Consider the following 23,416-nt stretch of genomic DNA (forward strand, 5'->3'; position numbering starts at 1 on the left):
AAATAAAATAGCCTTAAGATGTAAGTAGGATGAGGGCTTGGCTCACTAGCACAAATGGGTGGCACGGTCCCTGATGTGTGTAGTGGGCACTCAACAGGTATCAGATGAATGAACAATTGACCCCATTCCTCATGCTGTGCTGAAAGGGGACCCAGCTCATCCCAAAACATGGTTTTCTGATGGCACGGACTGTGTCTTATTTGTCTCTGGGTCTTTAGACTGTTCCTGGGGGATAGATGCTCACACTGAATGAAGGAAGCCACATACATTACTGCCCTTTGCCTTAGGTAGTTAGTCATCCCTAATCACAAAGGTATGAGCACACTTAAATGCCATAAGCCAATGGACATTGACACCTGTGAGTTATGGAGTAATCTTTCGTGGTGAAGAAAAGATAAGGTGGAGGAAATGGGGTTCTTTCAATTGCCATGTAACAAATTACTCCAACGTGTAGTGGTTTAAAATAACGAGGATTTATTATTCCTCCCCCAGGTTGGGCAGTTTTCTGTTCCATGTGAAGTAGCCAGGGATAGTCAAGTAGCTGCACTTGGCTGGGAGCTTGCCAGGGCCGGGACATCCAAGATGGGTTCTCATTCAGACCTTTCTTCTCCATGTGGTTCACCGTCATTTGTGGTCTAGCAGCTGGCTCCTAAGAAACTGGAGATGGAGCTCTGCACTCTCTTAAGGCCATGCTCAGGTGTCACAGGACATCATTGCTACCACACTGGTTGGGCAAAGTAAATCACAAAGCCAGATCAGATTCAAGGGTAGAGAAAATAGACTCTAGCTCCTGCTGGGAGGGGCAGGATGTACGAACCGAAATGGGAGAAACCATTGGCAGCCCTATTGGACACTCTACCAGGGGGGTGGACAAGGACTCATGACAGGAACCTTGGATTATCTGCGTGCAAATGAAAAGCTGGTGAGAGTTAGGCTGTGGTTTGCCTGCCAGAAAGTTACTGGTCTTCCACTCAGGTGATCCCCTAGGATGTCCAAGCTTCTCACCTGTCCTGGGAGGTCTGAGCTGAGCAGGTTCTTGGAAAATATCAAGTTTTTTCTTCCTCTTTTCCACGTGAAGAAACAGAAGCATCAAGAGAAGTGATATGTGAGCTCATACTGCAAGTCAGGGTAGGGTGAGGGCTGCTATTGCCACGTGGTTAAGAGTGTGGATGTTGGGTTCAAATGTTGGTTTTGCCGTCAAAATGACTGAATGACTCATATAATCTGCCGGACCTCTACCTCTTCATTTATTTGGTGTGGATAATAATGTCTACTTTATAGGGCAGGATAGATGGTGGTAAAGAGCATGGGTTCTTGGGCAGCCCAGGTGGCTCAGTGGTTTAGTGCCGCCTTCAGCCCAGGGTGTGATCCTGGAGTCCTGGGATCGAGTCCCACATCGGGCTCCCTGCATGGAGCCTGCTTCTCCCTCTCCCTGTGTCTCTGCCCCTCTCTCTTTCTCTCTCTCTCTCTCTGTGTCCCTCATGAATAAATAAATAAAATCTTAAAAAAAAAAAAAAAAAGAGCATGAGTTCTTGAGCCAGACTGCCAGAGTTCAAATCCAGGCTCTTCCATTTGTCACCCATATGATCTTTGGCTAAATCCTTAATTGTTCTATGCCTCAGTTTCCTCTTCTGTAAAATGGGGCTAATAATACTACTTATTGTATAGAGTTGCTATAAGCATCCAATGAATTTAAACATATAGAAGCATCTAGAACAATGCCTGGCACGTGATTCACAATCGGTGGATATTATCGGTGATTATGAGAGTATTTCTTTTTTTTAATACTAAATTTATTTTTTATTGGTGTTCAATTTGCCAACATACAGAATAACACCCAGTGCTCATCCCGTCAAGTGCCCCCCTAAGTGCCCATCACCCATTTCTATGAAAATTACAAGGAGATACAGCTTACAGAAGCCTCGGATATGCCGTGCCCATGATGAGAGGGACATGAGCCTTTCAATCCATTCTGCATCTTACCATGCTCACATTTGGGGAAGTTTAGAGCAAAAAATCCCAGTTTCTCTCTAATTGCTGTGCAAGCAGCCAGTGTCTTATTTCATTTGTTACAGTTTGCTGTTCCCCGTGCTGCTGTTTCCTAGTGGACACGGAGACTCTGCCTCTTATCAAATAGGAAAAAGCGAGTCATTCCTCCCTGCCTGTGCTCACTTCCTGCCTGCATGGGGAAGTCCACTCCAAAAGAGTCCTCCCGCTGGAGGAGGCATATCTTTCTTCCTCTCTGTCCCAGCCTCACCTCTGACCCGGTAGATAAGTCCCAGATAAATTTGGGATTCAACCCCTGCTTCGACCATTACTGGTTTGTCATTATTGGAGCTCAGTGTCCTGAGTTCTAGAGGCTGTAATGAACCCATTCTCTTCCTATCTTCTACCAAAGTAACAGCCGCTCCTTGGCCTCACACAACCCTTTGGGATGCCCTTTTTGGGATCCCTTTATCCCTTTCAGCCTGCTCGGGCTGTTTCTCTCCGTTTGACCTCCTCGATAGTCATCCTCGGCAGGCTCCCCAGGCAAGGAGAGAATGCTCGAGCACCCTACAGTTGTCGAGCTTTGGGCCCCCTCACCACTCTGCCTCGTTTTCCTTTGCTGGAAAACGCTGCTCTCACTGCTTTGCTTGGTGTCGTGGGATTAAACAGGATCATATGTGTCAAAGTGCCTGGCAGACAGTAGGCCCTTCCCAAACATAATTACTATCCTCTGGCTATGCCCTGAGATTTACTGCACATGTCACAGGTGTGCTAATAGGAGGTGTCCTGCTGGAGATTTAACTGGGGTTTTTGTTCTCTACTTTCATGAGAAGGTTACCAGTCACATCAGGGTGCAGGCAGGAGAAGAAAGGAACCAAAGGCAGCTTCCCAGAGACGGGCAGGTGCAGAGCAAGTAGCCCTCACGCTCTGCAGAGAAGGATACGAAAAGGTGTTTCCCACTCCGGATATTTAAAAGCGTGTTTCCTGTCAGTGCTCACAGGCCAGGGAAAAGGGATTTGTCTGGGGTGGAAAGTAGAATCGGTCCTGCTTTTGGGTTCCTGCTGTGGTCTTGTGCCCTGGGAAATAACGAAGTATGAGAAAATGAATGAGAAGAGTCATGCTTTCAGAGCTCTGCACGGGGCCCCTGGCTGCCAGGCAGGGGCTTGGTTTCCGCCTTTCTATGGATCCAAGAAATTGTGCAGGCATGAGTTTCAACAGTGACACTGTGTGGTAGCAGGAATTTGTGGCAGAGAGAATCCTTGGCAGTTCTAAACCGAACAGACTGCAGTTCCTCTCTGCCTGGTATGTGCGAGGCTCATTTTTGTTTTTACTTGGCCTGTCCCCAGGGCTTTGGGACAATTTGTTGGAAGGGAGGGGAACCTCCAGAGGGAGATGCTGGACTTTCTGCTTTTAATGTAGATGTGTGCTTAAGAGATTAATTGGAAAAATAAGTGGAATGTGACCATATTTGTGCTCTGACTTTACGAAGCAGTTCATACCAGTTATATTAATTATCCCAGAGGGCATTGTGAAATGCTAAGAGAGATTTGGTCTTAATTAACTTTTGTTTTTGGGATTGCGAGATGAATAGTTCTTTTGAGGGCAGAGGAGAGTCTGTTTCCTGGGGATGGAAATGGTGGAGAAAAGGTATGTTTGGGATCCAGTCAGAGTCTAGTAAGTCTGGGTGTTGGTGTCTGTCAAAGAGAGTAGTTGGAGAAGATGGAAATGCAGGTTACTTCTGGACTGTGGAAGGCCCCAGGTCTGGAGTAGCCCTTGGCACTCTGGAAGGAGTAGTTCCATCTGGCTATAACCCTAAGGGGCTTCAGGACTGAAAACCTGTCCCCTGAGGGCTGATGGCCACCCACCTAGGAGTCCTAGCGCCCTCAGCCCTCAAACTCCTTATCCACAGTCCATGCTCAGAAAACAGCCAACGCGGCAGCTCCGGGTGGCCAGGATTGCGACACCAATGTGTTTGTTCCCCGTGTTTGTGAAATACCTCAGAGGCACTGTTCCAGTCCCACCTGACTAGTTTTCTTATTGCCACATGGCCCTGGCTCTATCTGCCAATACTCAACCAGGGCTGACTAGTCAGAGATTTTGAGATGTTTATGGGTTCAGAACTTAAGACACCTCATTTCTCTCTGCCTGAGTGAAGAGACTTTACTTTCCAGATGCTTCTGAATATCTAGGACTCTGGAGTGAGTAGGGTGACCTTGGGCCAGTCACTTGACCTCTCCAAGCTTTTGTCCCTTTAAATGCATGATGAGGATAATTATTCCTATTTTGCAAGATCATGACCCACAGGTATACCACCAGATGGAAGGTCAGGTACCAGGTCACTTCCTAGGCTTCCTTTCCTTAAAGGTCACTGAAAGCAAAGTTGGCCTCGAATTTCTGAGTCATTAAAATTCAGTCTTGCATTTAATTCTTGCAAATGAATTGCTGTCAATCTTTGACTGAAATCAGGGAGAAGAGGCTTAGCTAATATATAACATAATGGGAACTCAGAAGCCTCTGGAAATTGGCTTAAGAATATGGTCAGTGGTCTGAAACCATAAAAATTAGAAGAGAACACAGGTAGTAATTTCTCTGACATCAGCCATGGCAACATTTTTCTAGATAGGTCTCTTGAGGCAAGAGAAACAAAACCAAAAACAAACTATTGGGACGACATCAAAATAAAAAGCTTTTGCACGGCGAAGAAAATAATCAACAAAACTAAGAGGCAACCTGCAGAATGGGAGAGATATTTGCAAATGGCATATCTGATAAAGGGTTAGTATCCAAAATATATAAAGAACTTACACAACTCAACACCCAAAAAGCAAATAATCTGATTTAAAAATGAGCAGAGGACATGAACAGACATTTCTCCAAAGAAGACATCCAGATGGCCACCAGACACATGAAAGGATGTCCATCATCACTCAACAACAGGGAAATGCAAATCAAAACTACAATGAGGTATCACCTCACACCTGTTAGAATGGCTAAAATCAATAACACAAGAAACAACATGTGTTGGCCAGGAGGTGGAGAAAAAAGAACCCTCTTGCACTGTTGGTGGGAATGAAAACTGGTGCAACCACTCTGGAAATCAGTATAGAGGTTTTTCAAAAAGTTAAAAACAGAACTCCCCTAGAATCCAGCAATTGCACTACTGGATATTTAGCCAAAGAATACAAAAACACGAATTCAAAGGGATACATGCACCCCTATGTTTATAGCAGCATTATTTACGGTAGCCAAATTATGAAATCAGCCTAAGTGTCCATCAATAGATGAAAGGATAAGGAAAATGTTGCCGCCATATATACATATATAATGGAATATTACACAACCATAAAAAGAATGAAATCTTGCCATTTGCAAGAGCATGGATGGAGCTAGAGAGTATAATGTTAAGTAAAATAAGTCAGAGAAAGACCAATACCATATCATTTCACTTATGTGGAATTAAAGAAAACAAATCAAAGAGAGGGAAAAAAAAGAGACAAACCAAAAAACAGACTCTTAATTATAGAGAACAAGCAGATGGTCACCAGAGGGGAGGTGCGTGGGGAGATGGGGAGCATAGATGATGGGGGTTAAGAGTACACTTACCATGATGAGCACTGGGTCATGTACAGTATTGCTGAATCACTACATCGTACACCTGAAACTAGTATAACACTGTATGTTAACTGTACTGGAATTAAACTTTAAAAATAAAAAGGAATATGGTCAGTGGAATTCAGCCCAAAGATGCCAGCTGTAGGAGACGTGATCTTATGCATCATTTCCTTCATCAACCTCTTTCTACTCCAGGGTATAAAAACAGAATTTGGGGAGGTATAGAGCTAAGGCTTATTGGGCTTCTATTACGTGTCAAGCATTGAGAGAGTATGAGAGTAGTTATGCATGTGTTTTCTCATTTTGTCGTTTCCTCAACCCAAAGAAATAGGCAGCTTTATCCTTAAATAACAATTGCTCATTGAATCAATACTTATCGAGTGATTATTACATACCAGGCATGGCTTTGGGAGTTAGAATAAGTGAGAAAATAGGCCCAGTGTGATGAGGCGCCTTGCTCAAGGTCATCCAGCTGGTATGGTAAACAGCTCTTTATTCCAGAGCTGTTCTCAATCTGAGATGCTGCACAAGCAGATAGACAAATATGCACACATGTGCACACTTGCATGCACTCTCACACGCAAACGCACATACCATGCAAATGCACACATTATCACATATGCACTTGTGCACACCCACAAACACACACATGCACAAATACACCCACAGGTGCACACACACGCACCATTCTAGCACACACACCGGGTATGTATCTGCTTGCTTCACACACATCAATCTATTCAATGGGGAAATTTTTTCAAACGGCTGGAAGCTCTGGATATTTCAGATCAGAAACATTACAGATACCATCTCCAAGGTTTCATTCTGTTGGCTTCCCTCCCTTCCCGCCTCCCTCCTCAACTCCGTTTTCCTCTGCTCCCTCCCCACTCTGTGAGCAGAACTCTCTTCCTGATTTTCCTGGCAGTGATGTCTTAGGGAATTATTAGGACTACCAGGCTCAGGCTGGAATACTCAACTAGAAAGGAAAGACTCTCTAATGTCACCAAAGGCTGAATCTATTGGCCAAATTTGGTCTTGGTTGGGCTTTCCCCCAGGCAGCTACGCTAATCTCCCGATGTCCTCTTCCCGCCCCATCCTCTGCCTCTCCACCACTGGGCGGTATGCTCAAGTTCAAGTGCAGCCAGGGTGTCCTCAGCCCCAGCACCCACCTCCCTTGCTCTCTCAGGCATGTGCCAAGTGCCTGTGAAGGCCTCTTCCAAGTGTTTCATCACGCCTCGGGGTGGGGATGCATCTAGTTTTGTTTCAACACTGTGCTTCCACCTGGCATTTCATTTGCTAACTAATAAGTGAAGGACCTCCTCCCCCATGCTGGCTGGTGGCCCTGGAGGAGGGGAGCTGTGCTCTGGTCTGTAAAGCGCCAGTGGGGGCACCACGGGTCCCACCCATCATCCTTTGTGATCACCTGCAAGGTAGGTTGGGGTGCTGGGTTTAGCTCAGCTCACCAGTAAAAGCAATTCAGACTCTTCAGAGTATTTCATCATCCAGGCAGCTCAAGGTGGGGGTGATAGGATCTGAGAAGCTTTGGCAACTCTCGTGTCTCAGTCCCCGAGGAGTGCCAAGAGCCACCTTACCCGACTCATCTATTGCCCTACGGTTTCAGGGATCTCTCTTCGTATATATGCCTAAAGCACCTTTGCCTTCACCCTTAAAGGATCTTGAAAGTGTGCTTACAAACTCCAAATACTCATTGAAACCTTTGGACTCCAGGGGTGAGCATTTACCCTCCCCATTGGCCGTTTGGCCACATTGCCCAACTGGGTGAACTTGCTGGAGGCAAGCTGTTGAGTGCAAGCACTCATAAATAATTCCAAGGCACGGGAGGCAGCAAATTCTGCAGACAGCCCAGGATTGGTTTTGGCAACATGCACTTGGTCTGGGGCAGGCTCACTGTAACTCTCTCTCTCCACCAGAGGAGATAAAAAACGAAAAATGCAAATAGGAGATCCAGCGGGGACGTGAACACCGCTCAGTGAGAAAGGGAACCGAACACCCAGGTGCTCATGGGCGTGGGGCCAGATTTGGGGATTATTCCCTGATAAAGACGTGGAGTTCCGGAGGTGGGGTTCTCTTGGCACTTAGCTGATAGTCTTCTATGGTGATTGCTTGTGATCAGGTCTTATGTTGCAACGTGATCATAAGGTCTTAGCACCCCGGGATCGGAGCGTCAGCTTCTTTCCTGTGTAGGGAGTGTTTGATCAGTGCAGAAAAGGAAAGCAGGCGAGGCTACATTTATAGGATGCGATGTCATGTTCAAAACCCTTTACAGTGAGTCATCCCCTTCTGGTGGCTGAGCTCACTTTCAGGCATGTGCACCCCTCACCTCCCTTCTCTGCTGCCCATTTTTGTGTATAGCAGCGTCGGGACTTGGTGAGCTGGCTTGTATCGGGGTGGGGGCAGGTTTACACAGAGCAGAGCGTGATCACGAGGATTTTCTGCAGCCTCGGGATATTCAGGCAACATGTCCTACGGTGGACATTTAAGAGGAGCCTCCCCTTGTGTTATAGATCCCAAGGACACCTTCTCAAAGCTGGTGGGGCCAAGGCGGGCTGTGGGCAGGAAGGGAGGGGATGGTCCAGGCAAGAGGAATCGTACAAGCTAAAGTACGACGCAGGGTTTGCACACGCTTTCATTTGCTCAGTCGTTCTCTTGTTTACTCACTCATTCACCCCCAAAATGACTTCATGAGCCCCACTCCGTGCCAGGCACTGTTTCAGCCTCGGGGAGCAGAGCGGGGAACAAATCCGGCTTCGGCAGCTGTGAGGAGCCAGATCACGACCAGATTATTAGCAAGAAAAGCATCGGCTGGGGAAGACCAGAGTGTCATGGGAGTGGGGGACAGGCAGGGGGGCGGCAGGAGGGTCAGCGAAGGCTGAACCCTAAAGGATAAGGAGGGGGCGGTCACAAGAAAAGAGAGCCAGGCGCCGGTGAGACACTCAGTCAAGTCCTGTGTGGCCAGAGTATAAGAGGTCAGGGTGCAGAGGTGAGCAGAGCACGAAGCGAGTCAGTGAGACGGGTTGGGAAGTGAGGAGCAGACCCAGAACCTTCTGAGCCAGGAGAGGCATTTTGGACCTCATCTAACGCCATCTCAGCAAGGGATGCTATTGACTTGCTTGAGGGCGCTGGAAGCCTAACGGGGTGGCAGTCTGGCAAATTATGCAGGAGGGGAACCCGAAGATTTCCCATTTCCCATGAGGTTGTTCCCAGCTTGGCCCTTTGCGATGTACTCTGTGCTGGGCTGGGCTGCCTGTGGGGGCTTTGGCTCTCCCTGGGGGGCAGCCTGCTCCCCGCAGTGGGGGGGGGGCACCCACCTATTGCAGCCTTTTCCCCCATTGCCCTCTCCAAGTGGTTGATGCGCCCCACTCACCTCGGGTCCCCCAGTTACCCCATCACTTTACCCCAAGGAGCCTGTGGCTCCTCCTCCCCTCTGACTAAATGACCCTTCTAGCCTCAAAATAAGTCCTTATATGGCATTAAAACCTAGGGTGCCTGTGAGCCTGCTTTTCCCCCTCCTTGCTGGGCAGCCTGTGTGTCCCTGACCCCAGGGGTCTTCAGTAGAGAGAGGGTGGTAACAGGGCCTCCTAGGTGGGGCGGCCCTGAGGGTTTACAAAGCTGTCACTGGGAAAGCGCCTTGCCCTGGCCTGGCTCACGGAGGGTTCTGGAAATGCTGCCGGTTGGTATCATCATGGTAGACCAGACCCTTCTGGATCACCCCCACTCCACATCAGCATTGTTTCTCTCCCTTCCTCCCAAGTGCCTCACCTCCCCGGCCACAGTGGACTCCCCCCCCGCCACCCCACCCTGCCCCAGAACACTGATTTCTTTCTTGCCCATGCTGTTCCCTCAGCCGGCAATGCCCTTCCTTCTCTAAGTACCCTGAGGCCTAGCTCCTGTCTTGTTCCCTCTGGAGGACCTTCCTGGGTATGCTCCTGCCAGTCCTATTCTAAGGCAGATTGAAGTCTTCTGTTGAGTCTCCCCAGCTCTTGGGGGCATTGCTTTACTACAGCACACATTGGTAGGGATTTCTGTGTTGTTTGGAGGGTCTGTCTCCCCTCATAGGTGGGTTTCCTTGGGTGGGGACATGTGTCATTCACCTGCCTTTCCCAGAGCCCAAGGCTCAGAGCCAGCTGGGTGAATGAATGAATGGGCCCGGTGCACTTACCTACTTCACGAGCAGGACTGTGTCTAACTGATCGTTGCCCACCCCCCCCAATGCCCCCTGCCGCCCCAATGCCTGGCACCCAGTGGTTCACTCATTCTCCTTGCCCGCTAAGCAGTCGGGCAGGTGTGGGTAGATGTGGGAAGCGGAGACAGGTGTGGAGGGCTGAGAGGAAGGGCAGTTTGGGGGATAGGATCGGGGACCAAGAGATGGTTCCGAACTTCTTTGAGGAGGACCTGGGGCTGAGGAGCTGGAGTGGGAAGGGAGGCTCGGCCTCTTTCCCCTGGGCTGGACCCTTGCCTAGCCCTGTGGGAGGGATGACACCCCACCCAAGCCAAAGGGGAGTATTCACATGTCAGAATGACTCGCAGAATATTTCCCGGTCTTATCTGTTAATAATAAAAATGAAATTATATTAAAAAATATAACCATGTGTGGGTTGCAGAACGAGTTAATGATTCCTCATGTAGTTAGATGCGTACCCCTTTAATTGAGGCAGGTAATGACCGTGGTAATAATACCCTGGATCTGTTTATGGGTTCTTTCTTCCGAGAGGCTCAAAGCACTTTCTCTTCCTATCTCATCTCTCTCCCCAACTTCCCAGGGAAGTGTGTCTTATTATCCCCATCGCTTAGGTGTCTGTGTGCTGTGACTCACTCTGTGGCTCTGAAGCTCACCTCCTTGTCCCCCGGCCTGGGCGGGGGCCCCCCGTGCCTCTCTCCTCCCTGGTTCTGGGCCTGGAGCACCCCATTTCCTGGATAACCAAGAAGGCTGGGCTCGCTGTGCGGGGCCAAGGGGGATGCTGAGGCACCAAAGGGAGCAGAGAGATGGGGACTGGGGAAGAGGGAGGGAGGAGCTGAGGGATTTCTGGCAGAGAAAATGGGAGATTCAGAGAAGGCAGCGTGCTGACTCCCAGCATCGTGAGGGCAAGGACTGTGTCCTATGTATCTTTCTTTCTTCTGGATCAGATGTAGAACTTGGCACATGGTGTGATAGATACCTGTACCTATGGTATCATTCAAAACCTAGCTCAATCGTCACCTCTTCCGAGAAGCTTTCCTTGGTTTCCCCCCCTCCCCGTGTCCCCATCACACACCACTGGGCTCTCATAGCCCTTGGAACCTCTGTTTATCCTTCCCAGGAAGCTTTGTGCGTAAGTTAACTCCTTATGTATCAGCCACCCCCACTCAGGTGTGAGCTCCTAGACCAGGCACGGGTCTGACTCATCCTCTTTCCCTGGGCTCTGGTAGCGCAGGGCTCTCTCACAGTAGGACTGCACATAAAGGGTGCAGGCGAGTGTGGGCTTTGAGATCAGAAAGACCGGATTCAAACCCTGGTTCTGCTTTGCACCAACTGGGTGTCTCGGGAAGCCCCTTGACCTCTCGAAGCTTTCCCTTCCTTTCAGAAAGTGGAGTTGAGAAAGCCCACTTTGCTGAGTTGTGGCAAAATTAGCCACAGTGACACGGCTTGGCACCTAGTAGGTGCTCATTATTCATTTCCTATGATTAATTTTAGTTTTGGTGGTTCCCAGCCCTGGCTCTACATCGGAACCACCCTTCTCAGGAAGAGACATGCTTGGAAGCCCCCTGGGAAATTCTTAGCCTGTGGGTCTGGGGTGGGGCCAAGGCAACCGCCTTTCAAAAAAGCTTCTTTGGTTCTTCTGCTGTCCAGGGTCTTAATGTTTGTCAAGTGGAACTTATGATTCAAGGTAAATAGTATAGGAGTCGTTGACTTCTCTGATGTCCAGGGTCCAGAGAAGGGATAGTAAGAGGCAAAAATGGGACCACAGGTGGGTTGCCTGTGGAGGCAGGTAGGGTGGAGGGACGAAGGTCACCCTGTCTTTACTTCACACTAGCTCTGTGACCCCAGTAAGCTGTTCATCTTCTCTGAACTTTATCCTGCTGCTTTTTGGGGGGTGGAGTCCCGAGGGCTGATTTCTTCAGCTAGTATTATTCTCCTTGGCTTTATATCTGTGGACAGGATCTGGTGGACAAGAGAACCCTGTAGGTGCCATGACCATCAGTCAGTGGGGTCACGAGGTATTGTGTGGTCTTTGCTAAACTTTGCCAAGTGTGTGAATTAGAGGTGGAAATAAAAGTCCATAACCACTTATAGCTGGCTAGCAGCGGAGAGACCCCTAAGGGACTTTTGTGCAGCCTGGGCAGCGGGGCCGGAAGGGGAGGGGCAGCTGAACCTTCTCTCTGAACGGGGGCCTGGTACATTCTAGCCCCGGGAGGCGATGACCCTGTAGAGGACAGGGGTCAACACTGCAGGGAGAGCCCACGCTCTCAGCCCTCGAGACATGAGCCAACAATGAGAAAGTCTATCTCTGGGGCTTATAATCCTGAGAAAGAATTTGATGTAAGGGCAAAAGACATTTGTCCCAGGGATGATGGATGAAGTGCCGGCAATGGAAGTCCGGAAAGACCTACTCCTGATTGTTCAAGGCAGGAGTCATGGGGCACTGGGGATGCTGAGTCTGGGCGTGAGGCTCATGGGAGGCTGCAGGGTCACGTGATGAAGTGGCAGCCGAAGATGGGCAATGGGATTTGGACAGAGTGCCAGGCATTTTCTAGGTGCTGATTTCTCCAGGTTTTTTTTTTTTTTTAATTTCTCCAATTTTCATACAATCCTGAGAGGCGTTACTGCGTCCATATTCAGCACTCCTGATAACCAGCTCTGTTTTACAGATGAGAACACAGAGGCTCAAGCAACTTGGTGGTGTCAGAATTTGAAGCCGCATCTGTCCGACTCTGATATCTGTTCGTTTTTCCCCACCACATCTTACTATGGGGATGGTAACCCCCACAGCATTTGGGTTTATGTAGATACTCTAAATAAACTTGGGAAACACCTGGGGAACCATTCCAGAGAGTATCTAAATCAACCCATCCTGGGAACAGGCCACTCTCAGGGCTGGGAAGGTGGCGAGGTATTTGGTGAAAGCCATCACCGTGCCAGCTTCCTATTATTATGGGTGGGAGGTGGGGTTGGTCTTCACTATCCGGGGTGGGGACTGAAAGTATCTCCCTGCAGGCAAGACCTGGGGGATGGCCCAGGGCACCGATTGCTGAGCAGGACCCTGGACAGGTTTGAGGTCTTAAAAAGGCACACATTTCCAGACGGGGTATCACCCAGGAGACCCTAAGGACAGGGGTGCACAAAATTGACCTTGATCTGGGCCCAGAAAATAAAGTCTGTGTCTTTTCTGTGAAAGGTGAATGAATCACTTTTCCGAGAAGCCAACCCATCCTTGGTCCACAGCGCCCCTCACGCAGGTCCAGAGTGGTAGCCCTACGGGGGCAGAGTGGAGCTGGGAAGATGGGGAGGTGCCAGTGCTATCAGGCCTATCCTCCGTCTTCCCTTTCTCCACTGAGAGCAAGGAGGTCAGAGGATGGGACTGGGAATGGACCCCTTGTGGTGGCTGAAATTCCCACCCCTGACGTCTCCTGCTGTCGTGCGTGGCTGGGGGGTGGGGAACTAGGCTGAAAGTGCAAAATACGGGGGTGGTGGTGCATAAAAGCCACAGAAGCCCTGGCACAACTGAAGGGCAGAGAAAAGCCTCTGTCCCCCAATCCCGTCTTCCCTGCCTGTTGTCAACAGGCTGCAAAGTCAGAAACCTCACTTTGAATCCTTGCTCTCCCCTTACATTCCCTCCTCTGCTGCCCTCAGATCTCACAAATTGCACAGCAACCTCGAGCAAGTCATTCTGACTTTCCTGAGTCTTAGCTTTCTCGTCTGTGTAATGGGGATAACACTGCCTGCTTTGCAGAGTTGAGAAAATTAAGCAGGAGTGGCCTGGGTGTAAATCATAATCTGGGCCTCAGGCCTGACTCTCTGAGCAATCCTTACTCTCTCCAACGCTCGATCTGCAAATCCATAAAATACAGCCCTGCCGGGAGTTGTTGTAAGGATCAAACGGGAGAACGCTCCTGGCATATACAAGGTGCCCAGGAAAAGTATTCGTTGTCTTCTCCTTCCATGCTCATTCTTTCATAATTTTGCCAAGAAGCGATATTTGGATCTGAAGATGTCAAATTATTCCAGGAGTCGATCTTTTCTGGGTCCCTCATTCATAAAGTGAGATAGGAATAGGGCATGTCTCATAGAGCTGTTGTAGGGCCGAGGTGATGAAAGTACCATGCTAGAACAGCTCCGTCTACACAGGAAGTAGCCCATAAAGGTCAGCTTCGTGGTTGGCTCTAGATCATTCTTCCTTCTAGTGTTGGAACCCTGGCTGGTGCCTTGGTCTCAGCGGTCAGGTAGGGCTGAGCTGACTCAACCAGAAGTGACAGGCTCGGGCAGTGACAGCCCAGCCTGGTTGAGTGGGAGCAGCTGGGCTCCTCAGTGGGCCCTCAGGAACAACTCGGCTATTATTTTGTAATAGAGATTGCCTTTGGCCTTGACCAGTCCTAGAGATGGTGGGAAAGAGGGATGGCCATGACCATTGGAGGCTTCTACATTTTCTCATGGCTAAGGAAGCAGATGAGAGCAGTGGCAGGGCGGGCTGTGATCTTTTTACTGGATGCTGACCTGGTAGGAGGCCACACAACTGATGGCAGTTGGAGGGGCACCCTTCCATGTATGGGGCAGTGAGTACTGGCCAGGGTCCCAGAACCTGTTTCTGACCAAGTCAGACAAGATGTGCTTCTTTCTCAGGAGCTTGGAGGAGGTAGGCTGGGTGGTTTTTTAGGCTTCCAGCCCATGTTTCTAGACTCTAAGTCCAGTGCTCTTTCCATGGTATTGTATATGTCCAGTATCACAGACCCTGGCCCTGAGAGCTCAGCCATGGATTTGCGGCAGATGGCCAGCTGGATGCTCAGGGAGCAGAGAAGAAGAACAGAGATTCAGAGAAAGTTTATGGAGGAGGTGACATTTGAGCCAGGCTTTTTAGGGGGAGATGAGGGAGAAAGCAGAGGCCTTACTTCCTCATCTCCCACTCATTTCTCCAGCTTTACCCATTGCAATCTGGCTTCTCCCATAACATGGAACTGCTCTCACCGAGGTCATCAGTGACCTTCTTTTGGCAAATCCAGTGGATGTCTCATAGCCCTTCTCCTAACTAATGTGGGGGTCACATTAGACATTGAGCTCACTTCTCCTTTGACTTGTGGTTCTCCTGCTACCTCCCTTGCTGTCACTTCCCAGTTTCTCTTGTGATCTCATCTTCCCTTGCAACCTATCTATCTGCCATCCATCCAAACTATCTATCCATCATTCATCCATCCATCCATCCATCCATCCATCCATCCACCCATCCATCCATCTACTCCCCCACTCGTCCCTCCACCCACTCACCCATCCATCTAACTCATCCATTCATCTACCCATCCACTTATCTATCTATCTATCTATCTATCTATCTATCTATCTATCATCTCCCCTCCATCCAATCCATCCATCTCTCACCCATCCAATCTATCCATGTATCCATCATCTATCTATCTATCTATCTATCTATCTATCTATCTATCACCTATCTAATTAAGGAGGGTATAATGAAGGCACTCTTTAAAAAGTATGGAAGAATTAAGAGAATGTACCAGGAAATGGTGCAGCACTCTAGCATGAATAATATCAGGGAACCATTACCCACTCTAGGCCCAATGGGAAGGCCAAGTGGTTATCAGAACCCAGAGAGTGTAGCTACAAGAGGGGCACAGCCAACCAGGGGCATAAATACCCTTGACTCTCCTCCTGCCCTCTGATGCAGTTCACACGGGCCAGCTTCCCATGCTCTTTATCCTCTGATGTCAGCCTGCTATGCTGCATGAGCCCCTTCCCCCTTTCTCTGTGTCCTCACTCTGAGGGCTCCTCTTCTCCACTGGCTGATGCCCCTAAATTGCTGTCGCCTGACCACCTGGTCACCCAATGTCTACCTCCTGGACATCTCTAGGTATCCTTCTGGCATCACAGACTCAGCATGACTGCAGAGGACCTCATCACCTTCTCATAAACTGTTTACCTTCTCGTATTATCTTCCTGCATGGACGGCATCTCCACTCACCTCACCATCCAAGTCAGGGCCTGGGATTCATTTCTGACTCCTGCCCTTCCTTTCCTCTCTACACCCCTCTCCAAGTTCTGCCAAATCCATACCCAGGTGTTTGGCACGCACAGTTCCTCTTCATCCACCCCTGCCATTCCCCTTGCTTGGATCCTTCTCATCTCTCCCTGGATTATGACAACTGCTTCTGAATTAACCTCCTGGCTCTTCCTCATATCTTTGTGACAGGGGCTGATAGCTGCCTCTCAAGGTCCATTCTCTTTCCCTTCTTAGCTATAGGGTGCCTACTTTTAGTTAGATACATGGCCAATGAGCTAAAAGACAACATTTGCCAGCCTCTCTTGCAGCTAGGAATGACTCTGTGCCTAAGCTCTGGCCAAGAAGATATAAGTGAAGTGTCATGTGGACGTGCTAGACAGTTTCCTTAAAATGCAGAGCATGCATTCCTCTTTCTCCTGGCTCTATTCTGCTGCCTGGAACTTGGTTCTGATGGTTGGTGCTCTAGCAGCTACCTTGGGCCATTTGGAGAATGGCCTTTGGAGAATGCCCTTCAGGAAGTATACCAGCCATAAGCCACTATTTCTGGACGTCTTTAATGCAAGGATGAACTAAAAATCTAACTTGATTCAGCTACTATTAATTTTGTTTTTCTGTTAATTGCAACAGAAGGTAATTGTCATGGATGCATCTTATACCAAAGGGGATAACTGCAGATGTTTCTGTGCCCCCCACACCTTCCTTAGACCACCGGACCTCAGCACAGCAGTGAAGATGGTTTCATGCACGCTGTAACTGTCCTATTTCACACATGCCGGGCTTGTTCAAAACCACAGCCAGTGGAAAGCCAGTCAGTGTCTGTGCTTGGAAGAGCAATGGGTGGAGAGAGAATGAGTGTCTCCTGAGGCAGACTTTAAATGGCAGGGAATGGGGATGCCTAGCTGGCTCAGTGGTTGAGTGTCTGCCTTTAGCTCAGGGTATGATCCTGGGGTCCTGGGATTGAGTCTCCTTCTACCTCTGCCTAAGTCTCTGCCTTTCTCTCTGTGTCTCTCATGAATAAATAAATAAAATCTTAAAAAAAAATGGTGGGAACTGAAAGTTGGTGACAATGTCAAGATCATTAATGGTTTCTCAGAGGGTCCCCAATGGGACTGAGTTCTGCTGTTCACAGGAGTAACCAGTTCAGTAACCCCCCACCTCTTCTAGTCTTACCCCTATCCCCAATCCACTCTCCTCATTCTGTCACTGCTGCTTCCTGGGGTCACCTCACAAACCACTGCCACTCACTTTCGTGTCTCAGGCTCTGATGCGGGGGAACCAACAGGGTTTGCTCTAAAATGTAGCTCTGTTTGTGCCCTTTCCCTGCCAAAGTCCATCTCTGGAGCCCATTAGCTCCTGAATAATAGTACAATTCCTTGTCCTGCCCCACAAGGCCCCACCAGCTCTGGCTACTTCCTCCCCCAAAGCCCTATCCCTTGCCTCTTGGCCTCTATATGCCCTTTGCTCCAGCCATGCCAGGCTACATTTCACGCTCTGGTGCCTACTCACAGACTGGAACATTCCTCACCTTACCCTATTGCGAAGGCTCAGGTGCCCTTCATCACTGTGCTCACATGTCCCATCTTCTGGAAAGTCCTCCCTGACCTCCCATGTTCCGCTGGAGCTGCTCCATGTCCAGGGTCTCTCTCTTTCTTTCTTTCTTTCTTTCTTTCTTTCTTTCTTTCTTTCTTTCTTTCTTTCTTTTTCTTTCTTTCTTTCTGTCTGTCTGTCTTTCTTTCTTTCTTTCTTTCTTTCTTCTTTCTTTCTTTCTTTCTCTCTCTTTCTTCTTTCTTTCTTTTTCTTTCTTTCTTTCTTTCTTTCTTTCTTTCTTTCTTTCTTTCTTTTCTTTCTTCTTTCTTTCTTTCTTTCTTTCTTTCTTTCTTTCTTTCTTTCTTTCTTTCTTTCTTTCTTTCTTCTTTCTGTTTTGTCTCATTCTTTCTTTACACCACTCTCAAGCGGCTCATTAGTTGCCCCCTCTCCCTCTCAACTTTGTGCTTGCTTCTAGAGCAGAGACTGTGTACATCCTATCCAGTTTTGTATCCCAGGCCTAGTGCTGAGCTGGAACAGAGTCAAAACGTGGCAGTGTGAGCCGCCAGGACAGGACCAGAATAAGCAAGGCCCAGAGAGGGGCACATGCGTGGTGCATTCCTGGACTAAGTGCTTTGCGTCCCTGAGGCCTGTTTCCCCAGCATCCCACTTCGCCAAGATTTGGTCTCTTGTCCTTTCAGCCTCTGGTTCTACAACCTCCCCTTCTGCTCAGAGCCTTAGCCACACCCAGTGTTTGCCCAACGCCATGGGCTCTTCAGCCACCCTGACCCTACTCGTGATTCTCCCTTTACTTGGATTTCTACAGCTTCCCCCATGCCCCAGGAATTTCTCCCTAACCTTCAAGGCCCTTATCAAGTTCACCTGTAACCGTAAGCCTTTCCTGCCAGGAACTGTGCTTTACACATCGCAGGTTCTTGAGAACGCTTGTCGTTGTTGTGTTGGCTGTGTTGGGTAGAGTGGAGAGCACGTATATATGAATTTAACAAATACTTACGTAGGACTTAATATATGCAGGCACTACTCTGTGTGCTGTACACATATGAGTGAATTTAATATACAAAATTCTATAAGGGAGGTCTTGCTATCACACCACCACCAACCCCCAGAGAGGCTATTTAACTTTTGTGCAATTGCATAGCTAGAAGAGGCTAGAGAAAGTATTTGAACCCAAGCAGTTTGGGGAGGACCAAATTTCTTTTGCAGGCATGTGAAACTGTGGAGGGCTTTGGGTTGTCCCAGTGTAGAAGCACTGAGGGTTGCTCTGAAGAGGCCTGGACTAGACAGACGTGAGCTGCCCTGGCCTGGCCTTTGTAGGCTTAAAGTGGATATAGGACAAGGGGTGCAGGTGCTGCTCCACAGGCCCCCAGGGCAATGGCGGTGGCTCTCAGGTCCTGGGAGGCATGTGGGGTGGCAAGAGGGCCCTTTAAGTGGACACTCTCTGAACTGGAAGGAGAAAAATAAGATGCTTGATATTTCAATCAAATACCCCTTCTGGGAGCTCTGAGGTCAAGCTGAGTGACCAGGGCATCTTGTGCACCCCTCACAGGTGGCTGAGAGCAACTTTAGAAACTTGGCATTCACTGAGCAGGACCAGGGAGGAGAGTGACTGGCGGGAAATCTGCTCCTGTCTCCCATCAGCCTACCTTCTGCTCTGCAGGTGAGAGGGGTTCTCAAAATAGCAAAAATGGTGTTTATAAATGGGTGTGGGGGTCACAGGAAGACTCGTGGGCCAGTAGTCAGAAGCTTTGATGTAATTTGCTGGATGATTTTAATGGCAAGCTATTTTCCCTCTATAAGGTTCAGTGTTCCCATTTGTGAAATGCAAAGTTTGGGCTGGAAGCCCATGAAGGGCTCTCCCAGACTGATCTTAAATGATTCTAGCTGCATGTAGGTTACCTTGGGAAGCGGGAAGGAGGGAAACTGAGGTCTGTTATGGCCTGAATTGTGTCCCCCACCCCCACCCCAATCCAGATGTTGAAGTCTTAACTTCAGAATGTGACTGTTTTTGGAGATAGGGCCTTTAAAGATGTCATTAAAGTAAAATGAAGTCATCAGGATGGGTCCCAATCCAACCTGACTAATGTCCTTATATGAAGAGGAGTCTAGGACACAGACACACACAGAAGGAAAACCATGGAGACACCAGGAGAAGATGCCCATCTAAAGCCAAGGAGGGAGGCCTCAGAGGAAACCCTCCTGCCAACACCTTGATCTTGGACTTCTAACCTCTAGAAGTGTGAGAAAATAAATTTCTGTTGCTTACGCCACCTAGTCTGTGATCCTTTGTTGTGACAGTCCTGGTAAACTGATACAGGGTGACACCATTGGTGGATGCAATGGCTATGTCTCCCAGCCATGGTATCTGGGCTCCTCTGGGGTTAGGCAAGAAGTGCAGGCAGGACAAGGGGAGGGATTCAGAGTAGGCCACCTTGGACAGCATGTATTAAGCCTGCTGTGTTGTCAGGATTAAATGAGTAAGCCCTAGCTCTGCCCTCAGGGAGTTTCTAGTCCCATGGGGGAGACAAACACACAGTGCAGTGCTTGTTCAATGGGAGGCTTGCAATGATGAGACATACACGCTACGCAGATGTAGGAAGCCCAGGATGACTTCACAGAGGGGATATCTTGAAGGGTCAGTTGTAATACTCGCCAATCAGGAGTGGAGGGAAGAGCGTCTTAGAGAGGTCAGAATATACAAGGATGCAGAGGCACACATGATCCCATGAGGAGGGGGAGACATGATGCCGGCAAGCAGGGCTGGACTTCCTCCTGAATACCTTATGGGTTTGCCACAAAGATTAAGTAGGTGCTCACCTACCGCAGGCTTTCAACAGTGCCTGGCATGTTGATGGCCCTTAAGATGCTCTGGCTGTCAGCTCAGCCTTGGTTTTCACATCTGCTCCACCACATTGGGGCTGAAATGATGATTTCATCAACCCTTTCCATTTGGTGAAGTGGAGAATGAGGTCAGTGTAGGAAATCAGTCGTCACAAAGTGGAACCAGGAACTGAGAGGTACAGAGGCTTCTGGAAATGCAAGGAGAACTTGCTAGGACGCATTTCTGTAGGGTTCTAGGAGTCTTGGGCCCCAACGGGGCATCCTCTGAGGCCTTATAGGTTTGTGACGCACGTGGGGGAAGGAACTGAAAAGGGGACCTGAAAGATGTGTTTTCTCAGAAACAGGCAAAGGGGGCAATGGAGCTGAGGTGGGGCCTGGGGGCAGAGTTGCTGCCCATCAGGACCGAGAGGTGCCCAGAGGTTGTCTGGTCTGCGGAGGCTAAAATGCCAGCCACTGGATTAGCCCTGGCTTGAAGATCCGCTGTGTTTAACTTTATGGTGTTTGAAAGTTTGAAATAGTTATCTTTTTTAAAAAAATATAATTTAAAAATAATTTAAGTTGTTGTTGTTTTTTTTTTAAAACAAAAATTCCAGATGTCTAGCTTCTGTTGAAAATCAGAATAATTGGTAAAAGTAAGTCAATGTTCCCATCTGGCACTGTCAGCAGCAACCGTGACATTAGGTTCCCTTGGCTCATTTTTATTTTCTCCTCGCCCCATTCCTTTAGGCATTTGCTGGGAAGATCGCCAGGTCTGGGCTAGTAGTATTATTTTACAGATGAGGAAACTGAGACCCAGGGTGGGGTTAGGAGCCATCCAATTTTACACAAATCAGTGATCGGGTTCAGAAAGGACCCCAGGTCTCAGCACACTCAGCTACTTTCCACACTCTGGATTTTCTCCTTTGCCTCAGTACTCTGGGGGAAGTGTTGGGGAGCAAGGGGACATGGTCTACGTTTAGCTTTAATCAACAATAATCTTCATAATAATAGTAGCCATCTACTAATGGCCTTCAGAATATCAGGGGCTTCATACGCATTTAATCCTCATAACAAACCTGGAAAATAAATATTGTTCTCCATGTTTTTCAGACAAGGAAGCTGAGGCTCAGAAAGCTACAAAAAGCTTGCCTCGGGTCACCAGGCCACTGTGTGGTGGAGCTGGCACTTGATGCTAAACACACCTTCATCGCAGACCTATTATCGAGTGCTAGGTTAGGCTCTGCAAGATGCAAATCTTGGAAAGCTCTGGAAGCTACAGTCTGAATGGTTTACCGGTGGGCAATTTGGACAACTGAGGGCATGTCACAGGAGGTTTTCAGTTGCTGGGTGTCCCGTGAGCTTCATAAGGCAGGAGTGACCTTATCCCCACCTCCCAGGGTCTGTCCACCTCTGTCCTCTCAGGAGGTCCTCATCCTGGGAGGGGGTGCCTGGAAAGGAATCAGGGCACCTGGCTGGGGCTTCTGTTTGTGAATATAGAAATCCTGCTTGTCTTCAAGAGTCCCAACGTCCCTATGCTGGGTTAACGGTCCCAGCTGAGGGCTCCCCAGCACTGTGAGCTGACCTTGAACATGGCAGTTGTCTCTTGATGTGAAGGTTTCCTTTAGTCTGTCTGTCTCCCTCTTTACACTTCATCTTAGACAAGAGGCCAAGAAGCGATTGTCTCCCTCTTTAGATGGTCTTCTCCCTCTGGCCAAGGACCCCATCCTATTTATGTCTATATCCCCACCGCATAGCACGGGGGCACAACTCTCTGCCTCTAGAGTGAGTGAATGAATGAATGAATGAATGAACAATGAGGGAACTGTTTCTTCTTTTCAGGCTTAGTCTTGGGGATTTTTTTTAAATAATTTTTTTAAAGATTTTATTTATTTATTCATGATAGAGAAAGAGAGAGGCAGAGACACAGGCAGAGGGAGAAGCAGGCTCCATGCAGGGAGCCCGACGTGGGACTCGATCCCGGGACTCCAGGATCATACCCTGGGCTGAAGGTGGTGCTAAACCGCTGAGCCACCCGGGCTGCCCAGTCTTGGGGATTTGTATCTTGTCTCTACACTTACTAAGTGACTTGGATAAATTATCTAACCTCTCTGGACCTCAGTCTCTACATTCCTAGAATGAACATGATAATCATGCTTAGCTCATTGTTCTTTGTTAGTATTAATTTATTACCCATCAAGTACTTATCACAATACCCTGTACTGTGCTGTCTAATATAGCACCCTCTGGTCGCATGTGGCTATTTAAATGAACTTAAACTAAAAAATTCAGTTCATCAGTCGCACTAGCCACATTGCAAATGCACACATGGGGCTAGTGGCTGGTGTATTGGACAGTACAGATTATACGATGTTTCCAGCATCACAGAAACTTCTATTGGTTGGAGCTGGTCTAGAACATAGTAAGTTACTATTGTCCTCACTGTTGCTGTTACTCTCTCTCTCAGCTCAAGATGGAGTGCAAGACGGGCTCTCTTTTGCACTAAGTGGGGAGATTTGCCCTCATGCCGGAGCCGGCTAAGACTGGACCTTGCGTGCATCCTCTTCCTGGAGGGCCTCCCCGCCGACCATCCCCTGGTGATATTCTACTGGTGCCAATGCTTGGGTGTCAGGCTTTAAGAAGTCTTCTGAAGGGAGGGGCTAGGATCCTCTATGAGGCTAGGCTCCCTTCAAGGGCAGAGATGGGTCTCATTCATGCCTGTGTCTCCAGTGCTCGGCTTTCCAGCAATCAGTCAAGATAAGCTCACTAGGGAAATGGACTGGCTGTGCCTCCGGGTTCCCAGGGATCTAAGGTTTGCTCAGCTTTGTGACTGTGTCAAAGAGGTTCCAAAACCATCTGCCTGACTGTATAGAAGAGAGCGGGTTAGACAGCGGGCTGGCTCGCTGGATGGGAAGCAAGAGCCTGGGAACTCCCAGCAGCGTGAGGAGCCCTCGATGGAGGCCACTAGGGATGTGACCAGGGGCACAAGGTGAGTGGCAAAGGGAAGGTGAATGACATGAGTGGATGAAGGGGAGCACTGTCTTGTGCACAGGAGGCGTGCCAAGGCCTCCTTGAATCTGAGAGAGGGGGACGGAGGCTTCGACTGGCCCTGGTGGGGTCTAGTTTCCAGACCATGACTGTGACCCCATTGGTCTTCACTTTGGTCTTGCCTGATGGGGCTCAGGGAAAAGAAAGTTAACCAGATACGCAGATTTCCTAGTCTGTAATCATAGAGA

General features: G+C 48.8%; 2 long non-coding RNA genes across 4 annotated transcripts; one reads left to right on the top strand and one right to left on the bottom strand.

Moving 5' to 3' along the window:
• Nucleotides 1-222: 222 nt before the first annotated feature.
• Nucleotides 223-7,309, bottom strand: LOC140603830 (uncharacterized). 2 transcript variants are annotated; one of them, XR_012006806.1, is made up of 3 exons: nt 7,062-7,309; nt 5,590-5,647; nt 223-724 (listed from the first exon to the last, which is right to left on the bottom strand). It is a non-coding gene; the product is annotated as an uncharacterized lncRNA (long non-coding RNA). The 2 variants fall into 2 exon arrangements; XR_012006805.1 differs by lacking the exon at nt 7,062-7,309 and adding an exon at nt 6,768-6,889 and having other exon boundaries at nt 225-724.
• LOC140603828 (uncharacterized) lies at nt 6,868-19,633 on the top strand. Of its 2 annotated transcripts, none has more exons than XR_012006802.1 (3): nt 6,868-7,028; nt 18,913-19,023; nt 19,463-19,633. It is a non-coding gene; the product is annotated as an uncharacterized lncRNA (long non-coding RNA). The 2 variants fall into 2 exon arrangements; XR_012006801.1 differs by lacking the exon at nt 6,868-7,028 and adding an exon at nt 7,411-7,613.
• Nucleotides 19,634-23,416: the final 3,783 nt, after the last annotated feature.

Source organism: Canis lupus, chromosome 14 (genome assembly GCF_048164855.1).
Source record: "Canis lupus baileyi chromosome 14, mCanLup2.hap1, whole genome shotgun sequence".
Lineage (NCBI taxonomy): Eukaryota > Metazoa > Chordata > Mammalia > Carnivora > Canidae > Canis > Canis lupus.